This window comes from Fukomys damarensis, unplaced genomic scaffold (genome assembly GCF_012274545.1).
Source record: "Fukomys damarensis isolate Sample0158 unplaced genomic scaffold, DMR_v1.0_HiC HiC_scaffold_12, whole genome shotgun sequence".
Lineage (NCBI taxonomy): Eukaryota > Metazoa > Chordata > Mammalia > Rodentia > Bathyergidae > Fukomys > Fukomys damarensis.
This window is the reverse complement of record NW_022900924.1, coordinates 9855179-9873458: the sequence shown is the minus strand read 5'-3', so window position 1 is coordinate 9873458 and position 18280 is coordinate 9855179. Positions and strand designations below refer to the sequence as shown.

General features: G+C 46.9%; 1 protein-coding gene across 1 annotated transcript in view; it reads right to left on the bottom strand.

The window, feature by feature from the left end:
- The window catches only part of Pxn (paxillin), a 57857-nt gene extending 39653 nt beyond the window's left edge, over window positions 1-18204 (bottom strand). Inside the window, exon 1 of the mRNA XM_010604062.3 lies at window positions 18108-18204. The gene's annotated coding sequence lies outside the window, so the exon portion shown is untranslated. The remainder of the gene's footprint in view (window positions 1-18107) is intronic.
- Between the last annotated feature and the right edge of the window lie 76 nt (window positions 18205-18280).

Genomic DNA, 18280 nt, shown 5'->3' with positions numbered 1-18280 from the left:
CCTTGCAGGCGCAAGGTCCTGAGTTCAATACCTGATAATGCAAAAAAAGAAAAAGAAACGCAATAAACCACTAACAAATGCTGGCAGGAGCCAGGGATTTAGCTCAGTGGAACCAGGCCTGCCTCGAGAGTGCAAGGTTCTGAGTTCAATCCCCAGAGCCGCAAAAAAAAAAAAAAAAAAAAAAAAAAAATGCTGGCGGGGCTGTAGGGAAAAAGGAATCCTCCACTGTTAGCGAAAGTGGTACAACCACTATGGAAATCAGTGTGGAAATTCCTCAAAAAACTAAAAGTAGAGGTTCCATTTAATACCACAGTGATATATGCACACTCGTTATAGAGGCATAGTTTGTAATAACCAAATCTTGGAAACAACCCAAATGGCCATCAACCGACAAATGGATAAAGATGTGGGTTTTTAATACAATGGAGTACTACTCTGTCATAAAGAAGGCTGAGCTTCAGACATTTCTAGCTAAACGGATGCACCTTAAGACCATACTCTTAAGTGAAATAAATCAGACACAGGTTTAAATACCGCATTGTTTCTCTGGTGTGAAAAACCAAAAGTGGAAATAAGGACTAAAATATATAATAGATATTAGGAAATAGGAAGAAAATGTTCCATTGGGAAGGGGAACAAAGGAGGAGGGAGGAGAAAGGAAGAAAGGGACAAGAAAAAAAAGAAAATAGAAGGAAAAAATGGAAACAAAGCTTTTGTTCGTGGGGGCAGGGGCGTGAGGGGAGGGAGGGAATGGGAAAAAAGGGGCAGGATGTACCATGTACAGGTACAAATTCCCTATGATGAGTGTCATCATCATGTATGCCTGAAATGTACCAATAAATGTTTTGCTATAAAAAAAAAATGGAGTTCACACGTGACCAATCACCCTCTGCACTTCTGTGTCCTTACCTATAAGAACCTCAGCCAGGCATGGGGGGCACACACTATAATCCCAGTTTCTCAAGAGGCAAGAAGCTCCCAAGTTCTAGGTCAGCCTGGGCTACTTAGCATGGCCCTGTCTAAAAAACTAATAGGACTGGGGCCTGGAATGTGTGAAGGCCTTGGATTTCGTCCCATTGCTGATAATACATAATAAAGGGTAGGAAATATAGCTCAGGGGGAAAGCACTTGCTACCATGCTCAAGATTGAGTGAAACCCCAGTATTGCCCAAAAAAGGCACATCTATTTCATAGGGTTGTGGGGAAAAGATAAGACAAAGGTAAGGCAGGAGAAGGTGCTTATGACAGTGCCTAACACAGAGCAAATGCTAGCAATTATGCCAATTATGTAGAATTATGTGAGTGGGACCATGACAAAGACTTTACAGAAATACATTAAAATACTAATTGTGAATTTTAAAAGTTTTTAAAAATAAGTTGTGGTTTTCCCTGGATGATTACATGACTTTCGCTTATTTTCTGCTTTGCTCATGTTGGCAGGTTTTTAATTTTTCTATAATGAACATGTATAACACCGATAATAAAAAAACATAAGTACTAAAAAGAACATGAATTATAGTCATTTTAATACATATTTAGAACACAGAAAAATAAATCTTAAAATAGTATAGAGCCCCCCCCCGGTTGATTTTTATTTGGTGCTTTTTAGTTTGGTCCCATTCTCCCCCACCACACCAGGGATTGAAATCAGGACTATGTGCATGCCAGCCAGATACAGCATGGCTGAAATACATCCCTGGCCCTGTTTTTCTCCTTCAGTTCTCTGAGACAGGGTCTCATTATACAGTTCAGGCTGGCCTTGAACTCACTATGTAGCCCAGGCTGGCCTCAAATTCAAGATCCTCCTACCTCGGCCTCTTGAGAGCTGGGATTATATGGATACAGCATCTTACCTGTCTCTCCAGTCCTTTTATTATCTTTCTTTTTTTTTTTTTTAATTTTGTGACATAGTCTAAATCAATGTTGGCTAACCTATGGCACACATGCCGCAGTGGGCTGTTTGTATCACTGAAAGCTCTAAAAAGTTCGCCATCGTTGGTCTAAATTGTCTGGGCTTGCCTTAAATTTGTGCCCTCCTGTGTCAGCTTCCTGAGTACTTGAGATTACAGGTGTGTGCTGCTGCTCTTAGCTAAAAATAGTAAAGAGAAAGCTAGGCATGGTGGCACATACCTGTAACCCTGGCACTCTAGGAGGCTGAGGCAGGAGAATCACAAGTTCCAGTCAAACGTGGGCAACTTAGTGACTTAACAAGACTGTCTCAAAACAGAAAAAGAGAAAAAAATAAAAATAAAAATAAGTAAAAAATAGTCAGGCATGGTGGCACATGCCTATAATCCCAGCACTCAGGAGGCTGAAGGCCAGACTGGGATATATAGGGAGTTCAAGGCCAGCCTGAAGTGCACAGAGAGACCCTAAATATAAAAAAAGTGGTCTGGGGATTTAGTTCAGTGGTGCTACTGTCTACCTTGCAAGCGCAAGGTCCTGAGTTCGATCCCTGGTACCAAAAAAAAAAAATGTTAAAAGCATTAGAAATGTGCATCAGTGCAAAGGCCCTGGGTTCAATCCCCAGTACCACCAAAAAAAAAAAAGTTGATTTGAGAACATGTGAGGGCCAGTTTGATTCCCCATGATTACAAAAAATAAAAATACTGAAGGTATATATATGATGTGCATGCTAATATATTTAATATATTTATAAATGTATAGAAAGTGGCTAAAATAGATCCCTACCACACTACTACTAATACTACTAATACTAATTCCCCAGTAAGAGGAATAAAAAGGAGACTCTCTCTCTCTCTTTCTCTCTCTCCCTCCCTCTCCCTTCTCTCTCATTAGTTTACTGAAATAGGGTCTCACTGTGTAGTCCTGGGTGGCCTGGAAAGCCTATGTAAATCAGGATGTTCTCAAATTCACAGTGATCCTCCTGACTCAGTCTCCTGGGTGCTGGGATTACAGGTGTGCACCACCACACCCAGCAAGAACTGGGACTTCAACTTCTGCACTTTTCCTTTTACAGTAGGCAGTATCTTCCTTTTATTTCTTTTTTCTTTATAGGTACATTTTAGGTATCCAATACAGTTACACATTCATCACTGGGATCTTGTACCTTACATGATGCATCTCCACTCTTTTTCCCCATTCGCCCACCCTCCCTTCACCCCTCCAACCTTCCCTATTTACAGAGACTGTTTCCATGTTTTTCCTTTTCTTTTATTTTTTCTTTTCCCTTCTTAGCTTTCCTCTACCTTTCCCACTTCCCCTACACCTTTAGACACTTTTTCCTATTACACAGTATCAATTATACACTTTGATTCTTATTTATACTTTTAGTTTTTCACACTACAGAAACTATTTGGTATTTACACGTGTGTGTGTCCTATTAATTTCACTTAAGACTACGTCCTCAATGTGCATCCACTTAGCTATAAACGTCTCCAGTTTCTTGTTTTTTATGGCTGAGTAATACTCCATTTTATTAAAATATATCTTCTTTATCCAGTCTCCAGTTGATGGGTAGTCTGTTTCCAAGTTTTAGCTATTACAAACTGTGCCACTATAAACATGGGTGAGCATATATCACTGTGGTATGATTCTTTTCTTTTGGGAAGATACCCAGCAGAGGAATAGCTAGGGTCAAATGGGACCTGTAATCCTACTTTTTTGAGGTGTCTCGATATTGATTTCCACAGTGGTTGCTGCAGTCTGCACTCCCACCAACAATGGAGAAAGGTTCCCTTCTCCCCACAACCCCGCCAACATTTGTTATTGTTTGATTTCTTGATAGCAGCCATTCTTTCCTGGGTGAGGTGGAATCTCAGTGTTGTTTTCATCTGCATCTCTCAAATGACCAGTGATGCTAAACATTTTTTCATGTTTATTTGCTGCTTTTACTTCTTTGAGAAATGTCTGTTCATTTCAGATGCCCATCTTTGAAATGGGCTTATAAATTTGGGGGGTCTGATTTTTTGAGTTCTTTATATATTCTGGATAACAGACCTTTGTCTGAGGAACAGCTGGTAAAATTTTTTTCCCATATTGTAGGCTGTCTCTTACCTCTGTTGGTGGTTTCTCTTACAGTGCAGAAGCTTTTTAAAAGGATGAGATCCTAGTTGTTGATTCTTTATGTTAGTTTCTGTGCTACTGAAGATTTGTTCATAAAGTCTTTTCCTATGCCAATGCCTTCAAGAGTTCTACCTAACTAATCTTCCAACAAGTTTGGTGCTTCCATTTTAATATTGAGATCTTTAATCCACTTGGATTTTAGTTTAGTGCATGGTGAAAGATAGGGGTCTAGTTTCGATCTTTGGCAAGTTGAAATCCAATTTTTCCAGCACCATTTATTATTTATTAAAGAGGCTATCTTTCCTTCAGTGGGGATGGTTGGCTCCTTTGTCAAAGATGAGGTAGTTGAGTACGAATAAACTCAATGAGGAAAAAAAAAAAGATGAGGAAGCTGATCTGGAGTTGTTTCTGCATCTTCTAATCCATTCCACTGATCCTTGGGTCTGTTTCTTTGCCAGTACCATGCCATTTTTATCACAGTGGCTTTGTAATATAGTTTCAAGTGCCCCCTGACATGACTCTGTTGCCTAAAATTGCTTTCGCTATTCTAGGTCTCTTATGGTTCCAAATGAATTTTTGGATTGTTTTCGCTAGTTTAGTGAAATATACTGTTGGGATTTCAATCAGACTAGCACTGAATCTGTATAGCAGTTTTGGAAGTATGGCCATTTTCACTATATTGTTTCTTCCTACCCAGGGGCATGTATGATCTTTAACATAAAAACAAAATTAAATAAGAGTATGGGGGGGGACAAGGCTTGAGGCTACACTGTAGCAACTATGGAGAAAACTAAGGAAAAGAGGAAAACTAAGACCCTGAATATTCCAAAAAAGGGAAAAGCCCAGGCCTCGCTCTGATCGTAAGCACCCTGGACAAGTTCTTTGATATGTCTACCTGTAAAATGAGAGGGCTGAACTTGATATGTGACTTCCAAATGTTTTTATTTTTAAAAATGTAAAAAGGCCACAAAACCCTCTGGGCAACTGCAGTCTTAGATGAAAGCTCAATATGCAAAGACACGGGGAACATCTCTGCTGGAGAAGGAAAGGGCCGCAGACCCCACAACCACAGGAGGAAGTGGTACCTGAGGCATGCTGACCAGTCCAACCGACAAGGCACAGAAAGCCTCGATGGCAGCCAAGGCAGAGAAGCGGGTGGACAGAGCGGGTGATGCCCAGAGGACCTGCCAGCAATGTCCTCAACAGCCAGGGACCAGCGGAACAAGTGTCTCCCGGGGGACAGAGGCTCCCTGACACCCTGGCCCCACACTCTGCCCGAGGTCAGGAGGAGAACGGCTGCTCCCTGGTCAGTGCTGCTCTAGCGGCACAACAGCGGCACAAACAGGATGTTTGGAAAGAGACGAGCAAAAGCGGTCACAGGAAGCCATGGCAACCATGTCCAGGTGACGCTCCTGTTCTCCAGCTTGTTTCTGGCTTGGCTGCTTCAGCAGACCAAGCAGAACAGCTCCGCTTGCCAACTTCCAAAGAGGGGGAAGAGTTGGAATTCCTGGAAAATTCAAAACGCGGGCTGGGCCTGGTGGTGCACGCCTGTAATCCCAGCACTTGGGAGGCTGAGGCAGGAGGATCACTGTGAGTTCGAGATCAGCCTGGGCTACACAGTGAGTTCCAGGTCAGACTCAACTACCTAGTGAGACCCTGTCTCAAAAAACCAAAAAAGAAAATTCAAGACGTAAGAGAAGCCATCCAAAGTGGTAATGGAGGGAGGAAATGAGGCCACCAGCTATTCGACAGCTACCTCGCCTGAGAGATGCACCTAGGCTGACCCTCAAGAGTGGTGAAGAAAGTACATATCCATTCCCGGAGACAGGAGACTTACTGAGACAGGCAGCATGTGACCAAACGAACTCCAGAGGGCCGCCAAGTTGGTCTCTGAGGAATGACAATAGTGCTCTGGCCATGACTCCTGACACCCACCCCTGGAGCAAGCCTGACTTGGCCATCCCAGAACACGTTAGGGAGAGAAACCTTTGCAGCCAGCCATTTAATCAGCAGCAGTCCACAAGAGAAATGGCCAGGCCAGAGGAAACCAAGCGCAGGCCAGTGGACACTCCCATTTCCACCTAAGGAAGAGGAATGCTCCAGGAAACAGGAAACGCCTGGCCAGAACTCTCTGAGCCACTTTAAACCCCAAAAGCCCAGCACAGGCCCAACAGGATCCACATCCCTGCAAAGAGTACAGCTGCTGGGCCAGCATCTGTCTAATAGCTGAGCCCACTCACCGGACACCCACCAGTCTCGTTCCAGAAAATCAGACTCTCCCTTTCTCTACTGATACCAGGAGCTTCCACGGGAGGCTTAATAGATGTCACACAGCGTCCTTCATGGCCTGAGAGTGCTTCAAAAACCCCAGCACTGACTTGGAAGTGGATCGCAGAGCTGCTACTGTGGCGGCTCTCAAAAATTAACTTTTGATGAGTGATTAGTAAAAGCCAAGCCACTAAACAGCTACCACTTCCTCCTCAAAGCCACCAAAGAGGCTCAGGAAAATGACATGTCACAAAACCAAAACCCAACCAGACACCACCAGCACTGGGGTAATGACCATTTCACCTTCACAGGCCCCAAATATTCTCCAGTGCACAGGGCCATGAAGTATCTATCCTAAGTCACATTCTCTACCAGGCAGAACAGCCAAGCAGGCACCTGTGTCCTAAATGCCCAATGCCAAGGCCACAGAGAACACAGCCCGCAGATACATAAAGTGGAGACCTGAATACTGAGTTATACCAAAGGCCAACCCTAGAGGATAGATGATCCTAAGAACAAATGCTGTTACCATGTCTTGAGCACTTTGAAAATACTTCAGGAAATGTGCTTGCTTCACAGATGAGGGGACAGAGGATCAGAGTGTAAAGTGACCTGCTGAAGTCACCCAGAAGTAGCACCGTCCACACAGACCCAGAGGTGGCTGACATCAGGGCCTGGGTTCTGCCTGCCGCCCCATCCCGAACCCAGAGAATTCCTCACTCAGATTCTCCACGCGAGGAAGTGGTTTGCTGGAGGTTTGGAATCACAGCGGGTGTCCACACACCCATTTAATCATCAACCACCATCAAATATTTATCAAGCCACCACAGAGAGAACAGAGCAGTACTTGGCAGTCGGAGATAGGTAAAAGGCGGATAAGATCCCTGTCCTCAAGGAGCTTACGGAGCAGAAGGGAAGGGCCACTTTACATTAATCTGTCAAACTACACATGTCTATGAGGAAGAGTCAACAGGGTCCATTAGCTTTAATCAGAAAAAGGCTTCCTCAAAAGTGGCTTCACTAAATTCTGAAAAGCAGAAGGTGTGGAGAGATAGAGGTAGGGAGAAAGCTACTCTCCGCAATTCCCAGACTCAAGGCACAGCTGAATGACTGGGATGGCTAACAGTCAAATCTACCTCAGAGCCAGGAGTGGAGGCAGACACCTGTAACCCCAGAACTCTGGGAAGCTGAGGCAGGAAGAGCAAAAGTTCGAGCCCAAGTTGGGCAATTCAGCAATTTAGCAAGATCCCATCCCCAAATACAAAATAACAGAAGGGCTGGGATGTAGCTCAGTGAGAAGGCCCGATGTTCAATCCTCAGTATAAAAAGGGGGGAAAAAAATCTAACATAGACACTCAGAAGGCTGAGGCAGGAGGATCGCTGTGAGTTCGAGACCAGCCTGGGCTACACAGTGAGTTCCAGGACAGTCTCACTACATAAGTGAGACCCAGTCTCAAAAACAAAACAAAACAAAAAAAATTCTAACACAGAAAATCATTTTTTAAAAAACCTATAAATTGGGCGTGGTGGCACATGCCTGTAATCCCAGCATTTGGGAGGCTGAGGCAGGAGGATCTCTGTGAGTTCGAGACCAGCCTGGGCTAGTGAGTTCCAGGTCAGTCTCAACTACATAGTGAGACCTTGTCTCAAAAAACAAACAAACAAACAAACAAACAAAAACCTATAAACTGAGAGCACTGGCACACACCTGTAATCCCAGTAATTTGGGAAGCTGAGAAAGGAGGAATGTAAATTCAAGGCAAACCTGGGTAATACAGCAAAACTCTTCCTCTCAAATTTTAAAAAATTTAAACCAGGTGTAATGGCATATGCCTGCAATCCCAGCACTTGGGAGACTGAGGCAGGAGGATTGCCATGAGTTCAAGGCCAGCCTGGGCTACATAATGAGATCAGGACCAGCCTGTACTACAAAAATAGCAAAGGTTTGTATAACAAACAAACAAACAAAAAAAACACATTTAGAGCCAGGGATTTAGCTCAGTGGTGCCACGCCTGCCTGGCAAGCACAAAGTCCTGAGTTCAATCCCAGTATCACATTTTTAAAAATTTAAAAGAGTTGGGGCACAAGCCTGTAATCCCAGGAGAGAGGCTGAGGCAGGAAGATCACAGTTTGAGACCAGCCTGGGCTACACAGTGAGTTCCAGGGCAGGCTGAACTACATAGCGAGAACCTGTCTCAAAAAAAAAAAAAAAAAAAAAGAGCTGGGAGGTAGCTCAGTTTAGTAGGGTTTTGGTTGTGTGACACGTTTGATCTCAAAACACAGGCAACGCCCTGGACTCAATACCCAGCACTGGGGGAAAAAAGAAAGAAGGAAAACTAGATTTGGCAACTGTATGGTTGTTGCAAATATAGGGCAGAAAGAGAGAGTTCTTAGAATCCTCCCAAGCAGAGGACAGGTAGGAGTATGTGGGAGGGAAGCTGGGCCCACAGTAGGAGCAGAAAGGGCTGCGGCTAGGGTGGTCAGCAAAGCCATGCAATTGAAAACATGCGTCCAGTGTAACCACATCTGATTTTTCTCTTTTTTTTCTGGTGCTAGAGACTGAACCCAGGGCCTCATGCATGCACGACAAACACCCCAACCCCAAATCCGATTTTTCAAAAGAAATGGGTTTTTGAGGGACAATCGCCTAATGTTTTGAATAAAGGCAACTAATTTGGAATAGTTTAAATAGTAGGAAGGCCTAGCAACATCGGTCTGCAGGTCAAATCTGACCTGTAATTTCCCATATCTGCCTTTGGATTTCCAGTATGAAAAAACAAAAAGAAACTGGGTTAGATGCCAGAAGACCTAGGTTCAAGTTCTTGCATCATTACATTCTTTGATACGAGGTGTGGCCCCTTCCCCTAACCCCTCTGAGCTTCAGTTTAGCTTCCTTGTTTGTAAAATAGGTTTACTGCCCTCAAAGAGTTACTGTCAGAAGTGTATCAAAAAGTATGAAGGCCATGAAAGTGTTCCCTTAACCATTAAGGGCTGCACAAATGCCTCTTATCTAACACAGGCCAGGAGAAGAGAAAGGACTGTTAACAGGGAAACCAGACAACAGAGGAAGCCTCAGAGAGAGTGAAAAGGAAATGAGGCTGGTCTCTGCTGGCTTGCAGACCGGAAGAATCTGGACAATAGAATCCATGTCAGGGGGGGAAATAGAAATCTGGGAGGTGCCAACACTCTACTACTGAGTTCTAAGAGAAGTCACATAGCCAGGTGTGGAGGTGCCTGCAATCGCAGCACCCAGGAGGCTGAGGCAGGAGGAGTGCAGCAGGTTCAAGGCCAGCCGGGGCTACACAGAGACCGTATCTCAAAGCAAAGGCAAACAAACAAAAGTCAAGCAAGTATGTCAACTGCAAACTGACCAAGACACAGAGGAAAACAACAGGAAGTCCAGAGAAAGGCTTAGGGAAAACACAAAAGTGCCCCCACACAAAGGGATCGAACAGGAAGTGGAAAAGGAAGACAGGGAGGGTCTGCAGAGAAGCAAGCATGGTTTAAGGAAGGGAAAGAAAATATGTGGCCACCAAAGAGTAGGATACATGTCAGAAAGTGCAGAACAAGCCAGGTTGTGTTCAAAACAGGAAAAGAAGCAATGCAAAGAGGTTAGGAAAGGACCGCGGCTGTGAGCAGAGTGGTAGAGCATTTGCCTATGAGACAAGGCCCTGGAGTTGGTACCCAACAGCAGGGGAAAAAGTTAAGAAGGGCAGAAAGGTAAAAAGAAGCCAGAAGAACAAGGGGGTCCAGGTGGGCCTGCAGATGGAACCCTTGAGGCCACATTAGGCCGCAGAGGGCCACGTTGATGGCAGATGAGCAGGAGGTTAGTGGAGAGAGAGGTGTTCAAAGGTGCTGTGAGTGCCAGGGACTTAGCTCAGGGGCACCGCCACTGCTTCGCAAGCACAAGTTCTTGAGTTCAATCCCTGGTAACAAAAAATGTGTTTCAGTGGAAACAAGAGGATGTGGAGGGTGGAGTCAATGGTGAATAAACAAAGAGTCCTTTTTGTTGAGGTGCATTAGCACCATCACAGGCCTCGCTCACAGCCTCACAGCCCAGGGGCTGGTACTGGCCCCATTTTACAGTCTGCTTTCAAGAGGGTTTCTCTGTTGTCGAAGTGTCCACGGCTTATTCAAAAAGACACACAGCGGCTGGGGAGCAGTTAGTGCTCTGTACGTGCAAGGCCCTGGGTCTGATTCCAGCAACACACACACACACACACACACACACACACCCCAGAGTGACACATCCAACCTGAAGCTCCTCGAGCCACTCTAGGAAGGAGCCCTCTGTGAAGGCTCCCGCCCACCTTGTACAGCGAGCGCAGGGTCCTAAGATTCAAAACAGCTGGAAATGTATGCCCCGCTTCTCCCCAAGTAGAAACAGAACAGAACGTGGCTGCTGCTGCCAAGTGAATTCTGAATAAGCTGCATTCCATTTCATTAAAACAATTACCTGAGCCCCAGCCAAGAGTTACATAAAGCTTCCTCCCAGCACCACCCCTCCCCCATAAAACACATCCCACTGCGTCTCGCATGGCCAAGCAAGGCCGACACACGGCTCTGAGACCTCACAAAGACCCCGTGATCCCCTCCAAGCCCCAGCCTCTGCCTGAGACTTTGGCTGCTGGCAGACAGGAGGTGCAAAGAAGACCCTCGCGTGTTGCCCTCGTCCACCAAGGGCCTCCTGCTGGCCTACAGCATTTCTAGTTGGCACCAGGGCCCTCAGCTTGGCCCAACTTCTTCCCCAAAGAGATGGGAGGCCCAAGTGGCCCAGCTTATTGGACAATGGGGACACGGGGACTGGAAATTCCAGGGGGAGAAGCCCAAACGCTGCAGGACTAGATGGGCCAGATCTGAGGTGCGACAAGAACCTGGACCACTGGGACCCTGCTGCCCACAGATTAATGGTGTGCATGCGGCCACAGGTAAGAGGCTGATGGTGTGAAACAAGAGGCACTTCCTCCTCCCCCAGGACTGGAGCTGCATGAGGGCTATTGCCACATTTTGTAAAGCCCTGCTGTGCATCCTCCCATCCCAGACAACCCCTCCAAACTCCAGGTCAGTGTCTCTCTTGCCCGGCTAAGTACGTCACCATGCCCAAGTAACTCCTGAGCCAACTCCACGGCCATGGAAGTGCACTGCGTGCTCACAGGTACATGTCCCCCGAGAGCCTCAAGCACTCATAGGTGGGGCTTTGGAAGGTGACTGGATTATGGGGTGATAGCTGACTCTCTGGAACGGTCTGTCTCCCTTCCTGGCTCCTCCTTGGACTCTCCACTTCCTGTCCACTATGCCTTAGGCTACTCTCCTCTGCCACGTCCCTGTGCCTTGGAGCCAACGAACCATGGACTTAAACCTGTACACCCTATGAGCCAAAATAAACTTTTCCTCCTATAATTTGTTGGTGTTGGGTATCGGTGTCCCAGCGACAAGGATTAACTAAGACACGCGCTGTCTCTTTGGCCTTGATGTTTTCTCAGCTCTGTGCTCCCACCTCCCCAGCTGACAGTCGGCAGTCACTGTCACTGGAGGCTCCTGGCCTGTCCTTCTACCACCTGCACAGTCACAGGAGGCCAACAGTCACTCAGGCCAACCACAGGCAGATGCAGGGCAGAGCCCCTGGCCAATGACAATGATTTACATAGCATTTACATTGTATTAGGTATTATAAGCAATCTAGAGATGATTTAAAGTCTACATGGAAGAATGTTCATAGGCTCTCTGCAAATAACAGGCCGTTAAAACGGGATGTGAGCATTATAAGGGATTTGAGCATACAAGATTTTGGTATGCAAGGAGAGTCCTGGAACCATCCCCTGTGGATACCAAAAGATGACTTTGTCTGTGTGTGTGTGTGTGTGTGTGTGTGTGTGTGTGTGTGTGTGTGTGTGTATTAGCTATATCATTTAAAACTAAGTTGCAGACACAGTGACATTTCACTCCCAAATGCTTTGGCATGCACCTAACAATAACAATATTCACCCATAAAACCACAATACCACAATCACACAAGAAATGAGCACTAAAGGCCATCTTAAGGGAAGAATCTGGCCATCTGAGCTTTGCTAGATGGACCGACTACATGTTCTGCCTGCCACTGGCCCAGCATTCAAGGCCTCCCTGGAGAGGCCATTCCTAAGCCCCACTGGTTAGGCAACCAGTTCTTTAGCTGGAAGACTTAGCAGGATGCAACTGTACGCTAAGGCCAGATCCGAGGCAGTGGATGGAGGCTTAGTAAAGAGAAAATCCCTGACTTTCCACTGTACTTTTTGTTTTGTTGTTTTATATTTTTGAGACAGTCTCACTATGTAGTCCATGCTGGCTTTAAACTCACTGTGTAGCCCAGGCTGGCCTCAAACTCATGGGAATCCTCCTGCCTCAGCCTCCTGAGTGAGCATGCACCACCATGCCCAGTGACCTTCCATTTTAATAAGTTGTTTCGTCAACATTTTTGAGAAAACTCAGCTTCCTATTTTGTTCTCTCTCTCGTCCCTCTCTTTCTCCCTCTCTCTCCTTCCCACATGACATCTTCCATTCTCCACCCTGATGCTTTCAACAGCTTCTTCCCCTGGAGATAGGGCTGCCCAAACAGTGACAATGTACCCAATACCGGAAGAAAGACAAGGAGAGTCTGTGTGGGGAAGGTCAAGGGTGGGAGCGCAGGAAGGATCCTGTCTCCCAAACAAAAGTGGGGAAGAGGGATCTCGGAGGAGGTACCCAGCTTCTCCCAGCAGCTGTGTCTAAACCCACAGCTCTGTCTTAAGGGCAACAGATAGACTGAACAGGTGGTTGGCGAGGGCAGAGCAGAGCCCCTCCACTGATCAGAGTCACTGCCACCAACATCTTCTGTCCTATTCTGAGCATAGGGTCCCCAGGAAAGGATAAAGAGAAGGGAAAAAGCCACAAGAAATGGGGAGAGTACAGATGTAAGAGAATGAACAGAGTATGAGGAATGTGGGGAGGAGGCAGAGAGATGTTTGGTGGTCTAGAAATAGAAACCAATCAAATCCATAGGTGACTAAGATCAAACATAGTATCAAGAGCAGAAGTAACAAGCTGGGCGTGGCAGCACATCTGTGATCCCAGCACTTGAGAGGTGGTGGCAAGAGGATAACCACGAGTTCAAGACCACCCTGGACTACACAGTGAGTTGAAGGTCAACCTGAACTACAACACATAGCAAGACCCTGTCTCAAAAAAACAAAAAACTAAAAGAACAGAAAGAAAAAGAATGGTTACAAATCCAACTCTGTAATCAAATGACCTGAATTCAAATCCTACCCCTATAAGTCGCTAAGTACAGAACTTGGGCAAGTGGGCTTACCCTGTCTGTGATAAAGTGGGTATCCAAAATACTAATAATAACAAAACCTGCCTCATATGACTGATCTGATTCACTGTAACCATGTGTGTAAGGCACTCAGCCCAGAAGTACTAAACAAATTTTACAGAAAGGTTTTATAAACACTAGGAAAAAAAAAAAAAAAAAGCAGGCCATGGGGGCACCTATAATCACTTCAGCCCAGAAGTACTAAACAAATTTTACAGAAAGGTTTTATAAACACTAGGAAAAAAAAAAAAAAAAAGCAGGTCATGGTGGCACACCTATAATCCCAGCTACTCAGAGCACTGAGGCAGGAGGCTCACAAGCCCAAGGGCTGGTTATTTAGCTCAGTGGTGTCCCCGTGTCATGCCCCCGCCACCCCACGTGCCTCACAAGCACAAGGTCCAGAGTTCATCCCAGTACCAAAAAGAAAGCCTGAGGACAAACTGGGTAACAGAGACCCCATGTCAAAAAAAACAAAGAAGAAGGTAAGGATTTAGCTCAGTGGCACCTCACCTGCCTCACAAGCACAAGGTCCTGAGTTTGATCCCCAGTACTGAAAGAATAGAAAAAAGGAAAGGGTTTTAGTAATGAAGACACTGACACCAGGACAACCAGGAGGAAAGGCTGGAACGAAAAGCTAGGAGAAAGCTAGATGATTTAAGTACACAGGGAAGATGTGCACAAGTTCTCTGAAAATGCCAGACTTGTAGGGAACTATTCTTTTCTTTTTTAGACAGGGTCTTGCCATGTAGCCCAGGCTGGCTGCGAATTCACAACAATCCTCCTGCTTCAGCCTCCCAAGTGCTTGGATTACAGGCGTGTGGCACCGTGCCCAGCTTTCAACCATTTTTTATACTTCTGTAAATGATATTATATTTGATTTTCATAGCCTATTGATTTGATTCCTTTATATTTTATATTTCTAAGACACTGTCTCTGGACTTGCAACAAGGTAAAGGCTCAAGGGAAGATTCAGAGGTCAGAAACTCCATGCACAATGAATAAACGACGAAGTGGAGTGCACAGAGCCTCAGCGGTAATGTTGGCTTATCAGCCCCACCCAGCCCCTCCAATGAATGGCCATTAGAGAAGCTAAAAGAAGGGACTATTGAGATGTTCCCTGAAGAGACCTTGGCCCCATGATGATGGAGCAGTGACACCCACAGCCCAAGTCTGTCTTTCCACTCCAAGCTGTGCATATCAGAAAGGGCATCTGCTTAGGAATCAAACACACCAGGGGCTGAATCCCAGCTCCGCTCCTTACTAGCATTTAGCTGACAAAGCACCCATCAGCAGGGTACCATCACTCCACAGGCAAACGCTGCCTCTGCCACAGGGCCAGCAGCTGGGTGCCCTGACCCTGGCCCAACACACAGAGGCACCACAGACAGTTGAGCCGAAAGTCCAGACTTTCCATGGAAACAGAGAGGCTTCGTAGCCCGGAATGCCCCAGGCAACTCCCCTGCCCCCCAGCACAATACCAAAGGACAATGAGGTACTGTTTTGCAAAGGGTCAAGACTGCTGAGAAGCTGAAAGAAGACCTGTCCAGATTCTAGCAGTAACTGGGCATTGCCAACATCTGGCTGCTCCCCTTGCTAGTGGATGGGGAAGGCAAGCTATTAAGTCCTGGCCGGGACCCACTGTCTGCCACAGAAGTCACTTCTAGGGATGGCCCCCAGGGCAGAAGTCTTAGGGTAACTATCAGTTACTCAGCAAGCCTTGTGGCTCATCTCCTAGTTAGTCCCCAGCCCCTACCACCTTATGATTAAGATGACCAGATCTGGAATTAGAGCAGTCTGGACTCAAACCCCAGCTTCCCCTGCAAACTTCGCTGAGCTCAGGTTTCTGCATCTACAAAGCAAAGATAAAGCATTTCCCTCTCGGACAGATGTAATAATACTCAAAAAGCGCTGAGTACAGTGCCTGTCTCCCATCCAGCATGTGCAATCACTGCTGGGCCACAGTTGTGACCAACTCCCCCGACCTCGAGTACATTAGGAACGAGAAGGGGCCAGAGAGCAGAAAACATAATCTCAGTGTTGTGGGAACTCTGTCCAGGAAACTCCAGCCAGAACTCGAACAGAGCAAACTCCAGCCAAACCAGCATCTAAACAGTAATGAAAAAAGCCACCAAGCAGCCACCCAGCAGCACAAAGTGGAGAGAGAACACAGAGAGAAGGGTAGGACATACTGTGTTTATGTTTTTCTGCCCAAAGAACTATAAATTTGTAAATTAAATAGCACACGGTGATTCTGTCACTGGCCGCTATGGGGAAGGGAAGAGTTTTCTATTTTTTTTTACACCAAAAAATAAAGTCATGGAGCCAGGGATTTAGCTCAGTGGTTACGCTCTCTGCCTTGCAAGTGCAAGGACCAAAGTTCGATCCCCAGTACCGAGAAAAAAAAAGTCATAAAGGAAGCTCAGCTCTCCTGGTCTTGCTGCCAGAGACCACTGTAAACTTTTCCCCTGTGCAGGGGACCAGCAGGCTCATAGCTCACAGCACTCTCAGGAGAAAAATAAAAACAAGAGGCCTGGCCTTTGTGACCACCCTAACTAAGGAAAACAGCTGACAGGCAGTGTGCTGAGCAGCCATCCAGACAGCTGACAGGGCCTGGGCTCAGAGGCAAATTCCTCTCCCCTCCTGCATGCCCCTATTCCTCCCACCCCAGACTCCCAGACTCGGGTCAACCAGGCGTGGCTGCTCCCCTGGGAGCTCAGGCCAAGGAAGTGAGGCAGCCAGGATCCAAACAACTGGAGAGCCTATAGAGGAAGGTGGCAGAAGTCACAGGTGACAGTCACTGCCCACTGCAACCCCTCCTCAAGCACCTACCTGCCCTCTTCCCAGAAGAAATACCTCTTGGTACACAAGAGCTACAGATCAAGGGGGTGGAAACTGGACTTCCAGTCGTGGTTTTGTCATAGTATAGCAGTGCAGCTTTGGGTGAGAGAATCAGTCTCTCTTGGTCTTGGTGTTCTCAATTTGTAAAAGACGGAGCCTTGAACACAGTGGGCTGAGAGAGATCCTACAAGAGTACTGTTGTGAGGAGATGGACAAATCCAGGCATGGAGATGTGCTCCATAAACAGCAAATTTCAATTCCTACAATCCCCTGCCAGGACACTCGGTTTCCTTTCAGAGACTAACTCAGTTTCCTGGCCCTAAATAGAAGAACGACAGTCAGAAGACAGGAATTCCGGACTTTGACTGTGAACTCTACAAAGACTTTTTTCAGTCCTTCAAACAACACCAGGACTGTCCAGAAGCAACAGAATCCCACCAGTATATTAGAAACCGACTCTGCTCCCTAGTTCCAACTGAAAAAACCCCGAGACTTTCAGATCCTGATTCAAAGCACAATCCCCAGTCTCCTTTCAGCTTCGTTATTTTTATGTGAAAAAAAATACCTGCCTGAAGACAAGCCAACCTTCCGTGTGTTGGGAAAATGGGTGCCAAGCCTGACCCAAAGGCAGAACTATGCTTGGCAGCCATCACATTCTGCAAAACAGGCAAGACCCTACACCGATCTCTTCTAGAATCTCCCAGGGCCTCCCTGATGTGCTTCTCAGAGCCTGGGACAGAACAGGCATCAGTGGTCACACTAGCCACCTACAGTACAGAGAGGAAAGACAAGGATCCTACAGAGAAGAAACCACCCCCCAACCTCCCCAGCTCAGAGACATGGGGCAGAGAGAGAACCAATGAATCCTCCACTAACTATGATGGGATTCACACCACTCACTAAAGTCATTCCTAGAACCCTGACATGAAGCCCCTTGGGTTCAGAATCCACTTCCAGGAGATACTTTCCTCTCCCTGAACTAACACCAGATCGAGACTGGATTGAAAAGAGCACCCTCAGGGCTCCAATAACAAGAAAACAGTAAAACTCTGTTCTGGGCATCCTGTCCTCCTTACCTGTGTGGCTGCCAACAGGGCCTGATGCTGGAGGTGGGGGCCCCTGCCAGCCAGGGCCTGTTCAGAGATGGCCATACCTCCTGGCCTACTTCCCACCTCATTCCTCTGGCATTTCACGGGTGTGTGTGTGTGTGTGTGTGTGTGAGAAGCACGACTCCCCAACTTTGTCTTGTAAGTTTACAAAAGCAGGAGAAGCTGGTCTGGGGGTGGATGGCTGGTCACTACAGGGAAAATGGAACAACAGGTCCATGAAACGAGGTGACCAGACTTGAAATGAGGGGTTTAGTGGAGCAGACTGGGAAACTTGTCATTGAAACGGGGGTGTGGTCATCACAGGCTCATCATTAGCTTGTGAATCTGACTTGTGAAATGAAAGAACTACTCCTGATGTGGGGGTGCCAATCTGTGAAGTGGGGGGCCAGCCTGGAGGGGGAGGAGCGGGCCCCGGAAATGAGGGGCCAGTCCATGACACTGTGTGAGGCGCGGCTCCCCGAGTTGGGTGGTTGATCTGAGTGAGGTGGGGGTGGGGAGCAGTCTGTGGGTCTGTGAAGTGAGGCTCTAGTACCTGAAGAGGTGGTCTGGGTGCAGGGAGCGGGACCCCGTCCTGAGGCGGACGGTGCGGGTTCCTGGGAGTTAGCTGGTGCCTGGGCCCGGGACAGGAGACAAGGGTCGGTCGCCACGATCGGGGGTACCAAGGTGGGGCCGACCCCAAGCGGAGGGTGGCCGTGGTGAGGACGG